This window comes from Myotis daubentonii, chromosome 6 (genome assembly GCF_963259705.1).
Source record: "Myotis daubentonii chromosome 6, mMyoDau2.1, whole genome shotgun sequence".
Classification (NCBI taxonomy): Eukaryota; Metazoa; Chordata; class Mammalia; order Chiroptera; family Vespertilionidae; genus Myotis; species Myotis daubentonii.
The window spans coordinates 21398868-21411769 of record NC_081845.1 but is presented as its reverse complement, the minus strand read 5'-3'; the positions used below and the strand labels follow the sequence as shown (position 1 = coordinate 21411769).

At 44.3% G+C, this 12902-nt stretch overlaps 1 pseudogene; it reads left to right on the top strand.

Moving 5' to 3' along the window:
- Positions 1–12423: 12423 nt before the first annotated feature.
- Positions 12424–12568, top strand: LOC132237829 (small nucleolar RNA SNORA48; annotated as a pseudogene).
- The last annotated feature ends 334 nt before the right edge of the window (positions 12569–12902 follow it).

Below are 12902 nucleotides of genomic sequence, written 5' to 3'. Positions count from 1 at the left end.
ATTACAGGCTTGAAATGTTCAGCCTGTGAGATAATAGTTAATATAATTTGTGGTCTCTGCCCCCGGCTGCTGGCACGGGCTCCTAAAACGCTTGTAAATTCCTAAGTGATAAGAGCACTAGGAGCACCTCTTATTTTAATGAGGTGACTCTAGGTGGGCTCCTGCATGGCTCCTGGGTCGGGGCTGGTCACCAGAAAGACCAAACCATCATTTGAAGCTTGGAATTTTCAGCCCTGCCCTCCCCACTTCACCAAAGAAAGGTGAGGGGCTCCACATGGAGTTAAAAATGGATCCTGCCTACATGTGGACGCCTCCATACAAAATCCTACTAGGAAGGGGTTTGAAGAGCTTCCAGGTTGGTCAACACATCCATGTACTGGGAGGGTGACACGCCCAACTCATAGAGACAGAAGCTCCTCCATTCAGGACCCTCCCAGACCTCCCCCTGTGTCTCTCTTCATCTGGCTGTGAAGACGTACAAGAAAGACCATCACGGATGCTGGTATTATGTTTCTGCAAGGCAAGTGATGCCAATGACTGCTGGGAGTCACCGGCAGCTAGGAAGAGGCAAAGAAGGAGCCTCCTCTAGCCTTCAGAGAGAGCGTGGCTCTACTGACACCAACACCTGGGTTTTGAACTTCCAGCTTCCCAGAACTGTGAGAGAATGAATTCCTGTCGTTTTAAGCCTCCTGGTTTATGGTACTTTGTTAAAGCAGCCTTAATAAATGAATACAGTTGTTTAGATCCTGTATCTTTGCTTCTGAGCATGAAAACTCACATAATCAGCCCTAGACAGTTTGGCTCAGTGGATAGAGCATTGGCCTGCAGACCGAAGGGTCTGGGGTTCAATTCCAGTCAAGGGCACATGCCTTGGTTGCAGGCTCCTCCCCAACCCAGGCTCTGGTCAGGGCTCATGAAGAAGGCAACCAGTCGATATGTTTCTCTCACATCAATATTTCTCTCTGTTTTTCCCTCTCTCTTTCACTCCCCCTAAAAATCAATGGAAAAATATCCTCGGATGAGGATTAAAAAAAAAAAAAAACACAAAACTCACATAATCAGAAAATGGCTGGCACCATTCATTCATGCTCTTCAATTTTACTTGGATCCTTAACATCATTCAATTGTACTTGTTTTTAACTATAACTGTGCTAATCTTTATCAACTTTCTTCAAACCATCTCAAAAGGCCACCACTGCTCACTGCCATGTATAAACAGTAACTCTAATTGGGATTCTGACTTGTCCTTGCAGTAGTCTGGTTTATCTGCTGTGATCTATCTGGTTTATGTAGGGACCATTCACTTACTTTGCCAGTAAATTAATTGGGGACACGAAAGGGACTACCACCCAGGAGTCGTTTAGGTCCTTTGCAGCAGCACAAATTTCTGCCATTTCTGCTGGGCTGTGAAATTGTTTTAATATTAGTATTTTGTCTGGAGGAAGGCAGTTCTAGAGCTTATACTTGGCCTTCCCATTATGGGATAGCTCTTCCCACACAGGCCAAGGAGTCCAAATGAGCATCTGACAACTACCACGTGTATCCACTTCAATTATACATTCTGGGACCTGAACACTCTGTTAATCCATGGGTCCCCATGAGCCAGACATGAGCCAAGACTCCATTCATTGCTTGGCCAACATAGGACCTTACTCTACTAGAGAAATCCAGATGAGACTTCAGGTCCTTGACTATCAAAGTCAAGTCAGACTTAGGTTCAGCAGTTCTCAGAATGTCTGGGTATAAGTAGCTCCTTTCCCAGAGTATGCTCACCTGGTAGATGGCTCTAGATTCCTTTGGGAAAGAATCATCAATGCATCCATTTACTGTGGTGTTACAATGGTCCATCCTCATGGGGACCCAGCCTCTCCTTCAGTCAATATCTTATGTGTCTTAGAACTGCTACAGTTCTGTAAACTAGGCTAGGGATTGTGACATCTTATTGGGCTCTGTGCCCTCACCCTCCTAATTAATCATTCTTTATTGTTTTTTGTAGTTTACATTGAACAATATCCTTGTTGCCTGCCCAGCTACCTTGCCCTAGGAACATCATGCTCCATTAACCATCTTCATACTCTTGGTGTCCCATTGCCAATCCTACCACACTGTTCATTGTGATAATTGCACCCACTTGCTTCAAAGAATTAAATGCCATCATCTGGCTTCATTTTTCTGTGGCTTTCAGGGAGCCCAGTTCTATAAAGCCATTCCCATTCTGACAAAAGAATGGCCTCCAGAAAAAAATTGCATTGAGCTCTACACAACACTGGTGCACCCTCAGCAGTGCATTCTTTGTAGATTTAGTTTAATGCATTGTTCTGGTCTCTCCCACAGCAGATGGGCTTTCTGGCCCTACAGAGGATATTCACTCTAGCATGCCCACATCTATGAGCCTTTAATTCCTTGCTCAAACTTTTCTCATGGACTTCTGGAATTTCTACTTAAGTGAATGTGAGCCATCATTTCCCTAAGGTCTCCAGAGCCAGCCTAAGTCTAGCAATGTATTAGCACCCTCTTCAGTGGACGCTGCCAGTTTAAATCCTGTGTCAAGAGAGAGGGTTCCTGTATCAATAAACTCTTATTTTACTACATTAATATTATATATTTTATGCCACCTGATTTGGCTCACTTCCAAGAGTTCTCTTAGAAACCGCCAATATATGTTAGCATATAGTGTAACTAGAGGCCTGGTGCACAAAATTTGTGCACTGGAGGGGGGGATCCCTCAGCCTGGCCTGTGCCCTCTTGCAGTCTGGGAGCCCTTAGGGGATGTCTGACTGAGAGCTCGGGGAGCAGGCCTAAGCTGTCAGTCAGACATCCTTAGCACTGCCGTGGAGGCGGGAGAAGCTCACGCCACCACTGCTGCGCTCACTCCCCCTGTGGGAGCACACTGACCACCAGGAGGCAGCTCCTGCATTGAGCGCCTGCCCCCTGGTGGTCAGTGCACGTCATTGCGACTGGTCGTTCTGCCATTCAGTTGATTTGCATATTAGCCTTTTATTACATAGGATGTCCCTTTTCTCCTCTAGGAAGCCCAGCAGTTCCCCAGCTAGATATCATTTCCCCTAGTTATTGGCCTGGCTGGCAGGTGTGGGGATAGGAGGGGTGGTTATATCCTGAGGTATATATCCTGAGCTTTTTCTTTGCTAGGCCTCAGCATCATCTACAAGGTGAGAATACTAGTCTCTAAAAAGGAAGAATGAGTCCATTCTGCTTCTTTGGAGCCCTGCTTTCCATCTGAGAACAGGTAGTTTTTGAAGAATCCTATCTAATAAAAGAGAAAAATGGTAATTGGCGTACGACGATACCCTTTTCATTGGCTAATCAGGGCTATATGCAAATTAACTGCCAACTATGATTGGCAGTTAACTGCCAACTAAGATTGGCAGTTAACTGCCAACAAGATGGCGGTTAATTTGCATATGTAGGCACAATGCAGGGAGGCGAAAGGGAAAGCAGGAAGAAGCCCCCTGCCACTGACAGTGATCGGAAACCCAGGGGGGAGCTAAGAGCTGGGGGGCAGGGCAAAGGCGGCCCTGGCCCCCAGCCATGATTGGAGAATCAGGTGCCTTTTCCGCCCTGGCCAGTGATAGCAGAAAGTAGGGGTGGAGCCGGCGATGGGAGCTGGGCATGGTAAAGCTGGCAGTCCCAGGAGCTAGGGGTCCCTTGCCAGGGCCTAAAGCGTAGCCCATGATCGCGGGGCCACTGCAGCTGTGGGTCCCCGCTGCCCGGGCTGGACGCTTAGGCCAGAGGCCTCAGGCCTGGTCAAGGGGCCGATCCGGTGATTGGTGATCGGAGGGTGATGAGGGTCAACTCCTCTGGCCGAGGCATCAGGCCTGGGTGGGGGGCTGAGCCAGGGATTGGGGGGATATGATGGTCCCCTTGCCCAGGCCTGAAGCCTGGGTCAGAGGTGTCAGGCTTGGGTGGGGGGTGGAGCAAGCGATCAGAGGGAGATGGGGGTCCCCTGCCCAGGCATGATTCCTGGGCCAGAGGCCTCAGGCCTGGGTGGGGGCCAGAGCCAGTGATCAGGGGGAGATGGGGGTCCCCTGTCCAAGCCTGACACCTCTGGCGGAGGCGTCAGGCCTGGGCAAGGGGCCGATCAGGCGATCGGAGGGTGATGGGGTCAACGCCTGAGGGCTCCCAGTATGTGAGAGGGGGCAGGCTGGGCTGAGGGACACTCCCCCCCCCCCCCCACACACACACAGTGCACGAATTTCGTGCACCGGGCCCCTAGTAATAAGATAAATTCCTCTGAGAGAAGAGTCATGGACCCAAAGTAGAATACAGACACAGCATATTAAAAGTTGTTGCCTAATTCTTCTGGTCATCTCTGGGAAGAATGTGAAACTATATTTTTGATCCTTACAAGAAACTACAAGGAAGTTATTTCTGCGTCAGGATGCTTAATTACTGCTTAGATACTTCACATAATTTTCTAGTTTTGTTTTCTTTATATCATTCCTAGGATGTTTTGAAGACATCCTAAGTATTTATGTGTCTATCTGTTTATATGGACTCTTAGGACGATCACAAAACCTATTAAAAAATAGTTGTTTCACCCTAGCCGATTTGGCTCAGTGGATAGAGCATCTGCCTGCAGACTGAAGGGTCCCGGATTCATTTCCAGTCAAGGGCACATGCTTACATTGTGGGCTCGATCCCCAGTAGGGGGCGTGCAGGAGGCAGCCGATCAATGATTCTCTCTCATCATTGATGTTTCTATCTCTCCCTCCCTCTCCCTTCCTCTCTGAAATCAATAAAAATATATTAAAAAATAAATAAATGTTTCTCAAACTTCAGCATTTGGAAAATCTATTTCCTGAAATATAATTACTCACACTACTTCCTCCTTACCTAGCAGATATTTTATTGGGACATTTTTTAAATGTGTTTTTATTGATTTTAGAGAGAGAGAGGAAGGGCAAGGGAGAGAGACACAGAACAGTGATGAAAGAGAAACACCATCGATCGGCTGCCTCCTGCAGGCTCCCTACTGGGGATCAAGCCTGCAACCCAGGCATGTGCCCTGACCAGGCATTGAACCCATTCATGGGCCATTGCTGAGCCATACCAGCCAGGATACTGGGAGAGTTTTGTTTGAAGAGTGGGTGAAGAGAAGAGGAGGGGGTGGCAGGAAGGAAGTACATGCTTAGGTTGTACCAATATCGGTGAGTGTCAACTGGACTGTACCCAATGTAATTTATTTGGGGATTGAGGGGGGAGATCTGTGGCTGTTTGTAAATAAAGGTAGTTGAAGAAATATTTGTGGTGAGAAAAGCTCTGGATTCAGTACACCTTTGCTAAAGTCCTAGTTTCTCTATTTAATAGTTGGATCACCTTAACCAAGTCACTTAACTGCTTTCCCCTTTGGTTTCCACATTTTAAAAGTGAGGATAATAATGCTATGAGATGTGCCAATCTCAAAAAAAAAAATAGGCTGTTAAAATGTTAATTAATATTATAGACATGAATGTCTTTGTAAATTTTTCAAGTCCCATTTGGGTTGTGACAATGTTCCTGTTGTAATTACTATGGAATAGTTATAAATGGAAGGCAAACTGTTTATTCCTACAGTGTGAATTTGCCACTATGGGGTGGTGCTTTGTTTCCTTTAACATTCCTAGGATTTTGCCCTAACTGGTTTGGCTCAGTGGATAGAGTGTCGGCCTGCGGACTCAAGGGTCCCAGGTTCGATGTACCTTGGTTGCGGGCACATCCCCAGTAGGAGATGTGCAGGAGGCAGCTGATCGATGTTTCTCTCTCATCGATGTTTCTAACTCTTTATCCCTCTCCCTTCCTCTCTGTAAAAAAATCAATAAAGTATATATTTTTAAAAATTCTTAGGATTTTTATTTTTTAGTGTTTCAAACTAAATATGTATTGGTAAAATAACTTGTAAACATTACATGTTTAAATTAATGTTCATTTTTCATTTCCTACCATGACTATTTTTTCTTTTACCCTGGAAAAAAAATCTGTAGGTCTTAACCACAGGGAAGGCAAACAGGCCTTTCTTAATTGCTCCAAAGGACATTCTTTGTATACATTTGTAGATATGTCTGAGGATCAAAAGTAAATTTCTAAGTATGAAAAGTTCTACACAAGAAGATGACCCTTTATGTCAAAGTAAAATTTGGGTTTAAAAAGAAAAATCAGTGTCTTTTTTTATATATGCTGAGGTAAACAGATCTAACTTTTCTTTCCTTCCCTCAGGCGTAATGATCTCCATTCCTAAAGAAATCACATAAGATTTGTTTGCTGATGAACATTATTTCGACCATATCCTGGCCTATTGCCACTTCTTTTGGGTCTGTTATTCCAAGGTGACATCAGATAATAAGCAGCATTCAAGTATCCTTTCATAAGAAAGATTCTGGATAGTCAGTCCTTGATCCTCTTTCCCTTAATATCTCCTGTTTCTTTCCTTCCAGAGATACGCTATTGTTATATGATATACATAACATAATTAGATACAATAATAGGAAATTGTATCATTACAATTTCACGTGAAGTGAAGGTTTTGCGGATTTTAGATTACTCTGACTCACAGTAGAAAGAAGTCCTTGACGGATATCATCCTGTTAAAGAAACAGCCCTTTGACATGACTCTCCTTCATAACAACAGGCTTACAATGGGAAATAATTAAGTTCATAAAAAATAATTACGTGGCTGGTATAGCATCCCAGGTTTTTAAATTTTTCACCAGTATGAGGACCAATCTGTCCACAAGTTTTAAATTTGGGAATCATCCAGTTTATTCCAAAGATATCAGGCAAACTGGAAGGGGAGAAAGAAAGTAATGTTTATCAAGTTGAATTATTTCAGTTGGCTGTTCCCTTAATCATAGCACTGGGATAACTGCCAAATCCATTCCCTTGGGTGGCATGCCACACACTCCTCGTAGAACCAACATACCAGGAGTGTTTATAAAGGTGAGCCCTCTGCTCAGCAGGGAACTGGGAATTCCAGTGGTTCTATACACCTTATCCTCAAACCCCATGGGGACTAGGACCCCTGATGAAATCCCCCATATTTTCAGATCAAAGGGTATATTGGATTTTCAGGGAGGCATGTGTGTTTCAGAGGGGGGGAAAAACAGCCCCCAAAAATCAATATTATGAAGCAATTTTATATTTGGAAAACCAAACAAAAATGCTTATTTTGAAATTTGTTCTTGTTCTTCATTTGGTTTTCTAGGGGGAAGATGGATTTCGAAACATTGAATGATGTTCATACTTTTTCATCCTTTCTGCTCCTATGAGAATTTGCCTGATTTTCATGCCAGAGCCAGGACCTGTAACTGAGAGTTGATGTCAGCAAGACCACCAGCTTCCCAGTGTGCAAAGGAGAGAAATCCAGCCCCAGTCAGCTCCCTGGCCCAGGGCACAGAGGCCCTGTGTTTGGCCCACACTTTTTTTCCTCGATCAGCTTTCCTGCAGAAACTGTAAACCCAATGCCCAGGGCCCCACGTGAAGCTGAAGCCATGTGCCTAGGGAGTGAGCTGATGGAGCTCTGGATGAGAGTTTGGATACCAGGAGGTGGTCATTCCAGGCAGAGCAGTCTTCTTCCTTCCCAGTCCCCCGAGATAAAAGTAGGAAGGAAGAGAGAGAGGGGAAACCAATTCACATTTATCAATATGAGCTTACTTAAGTGTTTTGCTAAGTAACCATAGTAAAATACATCGAAACCAGACTTCATTACTGCAACCGGAAAGAATTTGTCATGATTAATTGCTTCAGAGTCTTCAACCCCTAAAATATAGCTCTGCTACTGAGAATGTACTAAGAGTTCTCAGAAAACCTGGGGACAAGGATAAAATCACATATGCTGGAAATATCAGGATATATTAATGCATACATATAATCATGTAATCTTGATTATTTCTTACGGAGAAATAAAGATGGAAGTCAGTTTACCACACAGAAGAACCAACAGGAATTGACAAAAAGGATCATGAATTGGATAGATTTCTATACCTAAGGTTTACTGAATATTCCCACTTCTTCTCAATCAATGTTGAGTCCAGAGGAGTAAAGTCTAAAGATTTTGTGGTCTCTACGTTCTCTAATAAAAAACAAACAAACAGCCGAAACCGGTTTGGATCAGTGGATAGAGCATCTGTCTGTGGACTGAAGGGTCCCAGGTTCGGTTCCGGTCAAGGGCATGTGCTTGGGTTGTGGGCACATCCCCAGTGGGAGATGTGCAGGAGGCAGCTGATCGATGTTTCTCTCTCATCGATGTTTCTAACTCTCTGTCTCTCTCCCTTCCTCTCTGGAAAATCAATAATATATATATATTTTTTAAAAAGCACCTATTGCGCACAGATTAATCTTTTGAGAGTCCTGAGGATCCCCAGCCTCCAGAAGCACAGATCTGGTGCCAGAGAAGAGTGGCCGAATCTCTTCTATGCGCTCACCAGCATAGACTCTGATGTCAGAAACCAAAGCCTCCAGATTCCAGCCAGCATCCCCCATCACCCAGCAGATGCTGACGGACATGATTACTACATTAGGCATGCCTTTGATCGGCGTAGTGCTTTATTTACCTCTATAGACAGTCCCTGACTTACGATAGTTCCACTTACTTATGACTACGGTGGTGCTAAAGCAATATACTTCGAATTTTGAATTTTGATCTTTCCTTGGGCTGGCGATATGAGGTACGATACTGTCTTGAGATGCTGGGCAGTAGCAGTGAGCCACAGTTCCCAGTCAGCCATGCCATTAAGAGGGTAAGCAACTGATACTCTATAGTGCATTGTGTGGCCCGCACTTTTGGGACATTGTGTTTCATGCGGTAAGGTCTATGGTGAAAAATAAGCAGAGAAGTGGAGAAAGTGTATTAGGGAGAGGTGGTTGCAATTTTAATCATGGTGGCCAGGAAAGGCCTCACTGAGAAGGTGACATTGGACTAAAGACCTGAAGGAGGTGGGAGATATCTGGGGGAAGAATGTTACAGAAAGGGGGACTCAGCAAGTGCAGCTCTGAGGTGGGAGCTTGTTGGAGGGATGCCCAAGAGGCCCACCTGGCTGGAGCCCAGTTAGTGAAGGATGATCAGAGCAGATGAGGTCAAAGAGGTAAAGAGGTGGGGCCTGGGGGTGAGAGGCAACCCCGACCACCCCCAAATCCCGTTTCTACAATACTTCATCTGTATATTGTACTGTGTGTTTACCACCCCAAAGGAAACATTTCTGGATCAAGCTTCTATCCCTTTAAGAACCATGCTTATCTTCGAATTCATCTTAGTTTATAGAGGCCGCCCTAAACAGCCATGTTCATGAAGAAAGGAATCCTTTCAGAAAGACCTCAGAGAATATATGAAAAGGTTCTTTGAAAGTCATCACATTTTGCAACTGACTTTCAATGCACTGCTGCCAGCTGCAGTGATCTGTTTAAGTAGATTCAATGGCTTTTTAAAATTTTTTATTTAATAGTTGATTTTTTCCTACTATTCTCAAATAACCTGAACATTCTGAGCTTCCTGGTGCTCCCTTTACAAGGAAACTGACAGCATGAGAAGAAGCATTCTTTTTCCCTGGTAATGTTCCCAGCAGATGTCGGCCCATCTGAGGTTCTGTGGTTAAAGGGCATAAATTTAAGAACGACTCAAGAAAACAGACATCCAAAACATCACCTCATGAGTGGTAGTGCTGTGTTAAATACTATGGTTTGGGGTTTGGGAGTAGAAAGAAGTACTTTTACTAAAGTAACTGCCTAGCTGACTCTACTCGAGGGCCAGGGAGGGGTGGTCACATTCCCCAACTCAAAGAATTCTGGTCATAAACTCAATCCAATCTGCCCTTCGGCTGCCTCTGAAACCAGAATCAAATCCTTAACTCCTCCCACGCTGTTCTTAGCTCACATTGACTTCTATCAAATACTTATTACATGCCAGCACTTACGGACACAATGAGATTTAATCCTCACAGTAACCACTGGAAGTGGGTACTATTTTTATTCTCCTTTTACCAAGGCAGAGACGGGGGCTTAGAAATTCTGCTGAAACAATTGTCTGCTAAGTGGTAACTCAGGCCCAGAGCTGTGAATCTTTATTATTAGACTAAAATGTGTCTTCCAGACACACTCCTTCCATGCAGTGTAGGTCCATGGGCTCCTGAATTTAATCTAAAGTATTCTAATGGAAAGGAAAATCCTGGGTAGGAAATGAGTTAGTGGCACCTAGAAGCTCTAACCACTAACAACAAAAGGATCCCTCTGGCAGAACATGTTGGCAATTGCCAGGTGGCAGGTGGTTTGGGGGAATGGGTGAAAAAGGTGAAGGGATTAAGAAGTATAAATTGGTAATTACAGAATAGGCACAGGGATGTAAAGTACAGCATAAGGAATGTAGTTAATCTTATATAATAAAGAGGTAATATGCAAATTGACCGTCATGCCCTGGCACAAGATGGCCACCCCCATGTGGTCAAAGATGGCTGCCACAAGATGGTTGTCAGGGGAGGGCAGTTGTAGGCAGCCAGGCCAGTAGGGGAGGGCATTTAGGAGTGACCAGGATGGCAGGGGAGGGCAGTTGTGGGTGACCAAGCCTGCAGGGAAAGGCAGTTAGGGATGACCAGGCTGGCAGGGGAGGTCAGTTGGGAGTGATCGGACCAACGGGGGAGCAGTTAGGTGTCAATCAGGCTGGCAGGGGAGTGGTTAGGGGGTGATCAGGCTGGCAGGCAGAAGCAGTTAGGGGCAATCAGGCAGGCAGGCAGGCGAGCAGTTGAGAGCCAGCAGTCCTGGATTGTGAGAGAGATGTCCGACTGCTGGTTTAGGCCCGATCCCACAAGAATTGGGCCTAAACCAGCAGTCAGACAACCCCCAAGGGGTCCCAGATTGGAGAGGGTGCAGGCTGGGCTGAGGAACAACCCCTCCAGTGCACAAATTTTGTGCACGGGGCCTCTCATAATTTCATAATAATTATGTATAGGTGAGATGGGTGCTAAACTTATTGAGGTGATCACTTTGTAAGTTGTATAAATGTCTAATGACTGGGTAGTACACCTGAAACCAATATAATATTGTAAATCAACTGTAACTGAAAAATAAAAATTTTTTTAAAAAGAACCTTCTGGCAGGAGAGACAGTATCAGGTGTGACATCAGCTATTCTGGCTGGTTCGTGCACAGCCATGGCCTTGGCCTCAGCCGGGAAGAAGAGCTGGAGGGTAGCCGCACATGCACTGAGGAAAGAATCCAGTCTTTTTCTGTCCTTTTTCATTTTTATCTTTATAGATTTCTGGGCTTGGAAATCTGCCAACAAAGCCTGAGAACAACCTTAGGAGACCTGTTGGCAACTTCCTGAGGAGTTGTTAGCCAAAAGCGTTAATCCTTGCCTCATCTTGAGACTTGTCTGCTGGGAGTAACTCAAAGGTATTCTTTCAACCAAGATCATTAGTTGAGCAATGGAGTCATTGTGGCTTAAGCGTTCACCTTTGATTACTAGGTCGAGATAAGGACTGTTCTCTCCTTTTTTCCCCCTCTTGAGACGTTAGATAGTGAAGTACTTTTGACCTTGTGCATAGAGATCCTCTTTCCCACTGAGAATAACATGGGGAGAAAGAGGTGAGAGGCGGCAAGCAGCCAAATGTCCATTGCACCACTTCTCAGCATTCATGTTTACAGCATCAGCCTTCACTTAGCCCACAGGCAAGTGGTTCTCACCAGCAGTCAGGAAGAACCATGGCATTTCTAAGGCCAGCCTTGGCCCTGAAGGGATTCGGCCATGCCAACCCAAAATATTGGTTATTTGAAGCTAAAGGCACTGGAGAAATAGGAGATGCAGGAAGGGCTCTCTGACCTCTCCCTTTATACCTAAAAACAGACCATAAAACCTCCCATGAGAAAGGTGCCCTCCCTGTACCAGGGAGAGAACATTCTTATCACCAGAGACTTGTGTACAAACAAACCTATTAAAACAACCCCTAACTTCCACTAGTTTCCCCCAAGCATTGTCTCCTCACTGTCTCACAGTTTGCTGCCCCCAGCCCAACCTCCTTTGTCTTATTACCTCCTCCCAACTTACCATTCTTTGTTTAAAAAGATATATAAGCTGTGGGGCTTCTTCTGCTCATTGTTTTCCTTTTGAAGACTCCCATGTACGCATAAAAATATCAAACAAAATGTGGATGCTTTTCTCCTGTTAATCTGTCTTTTGTCAGTTTAATTCCTAGGCTCAGCCACAGAACCTAAGAGGTGAAAGGAAGTTTATCTTTCCCTCAAGCCCTCTTGGAATGCATGGAAACTGTTTTTTTCCAAATAACTGATGACATAAACTAGCCAAAGTGATGACAAGTCCCTTCAAAATATTTTTCTCCCTTTTTGTCCTTATGCATTCTATTTATGATCATTGAAGAAAATTTAGACATACAGATAAACAAAAAGAAAATAGGTAAAATTAAAACCATTCAAAACACCACTACTCTCCCCCTGGCAATGGGCAAGGAGACACCTGATTGGTGGTGTTGCTCTTATATCAGTCAGGGGCAAAGCAGATGTACAGTCCTTAGTTCATCCTAGCTTGATGCCTGTGTCGGTGGCCAGAGCTGTTTCATGCCTGAGGCACATAAAAAGAGAAAAAAAATACCACTACTCAGAGATAATTGCTATTAATTATTTCGTACAGATTCTTCCAAGGTTTTTCTATTCAAAGACAAACATATAAAACTTTCATCTTTTTTTTTTTAAAGGGGAGGATCAAATTCTACACACAGTATTGTAACTTGCTTCTTGTTTAACAATAAGCCATGAATAATTTTTTATGTAAAAATTTCTCTTACCGCCCTAGAAATTGAAATATATTAGCACCCCATCATTTATTAATCAGTTTAGTATTGTTGACCATGTAGGTAGTGCCTTTTCACCATAGCACTTAGCAACAACATTATGGAATCATACAAACAT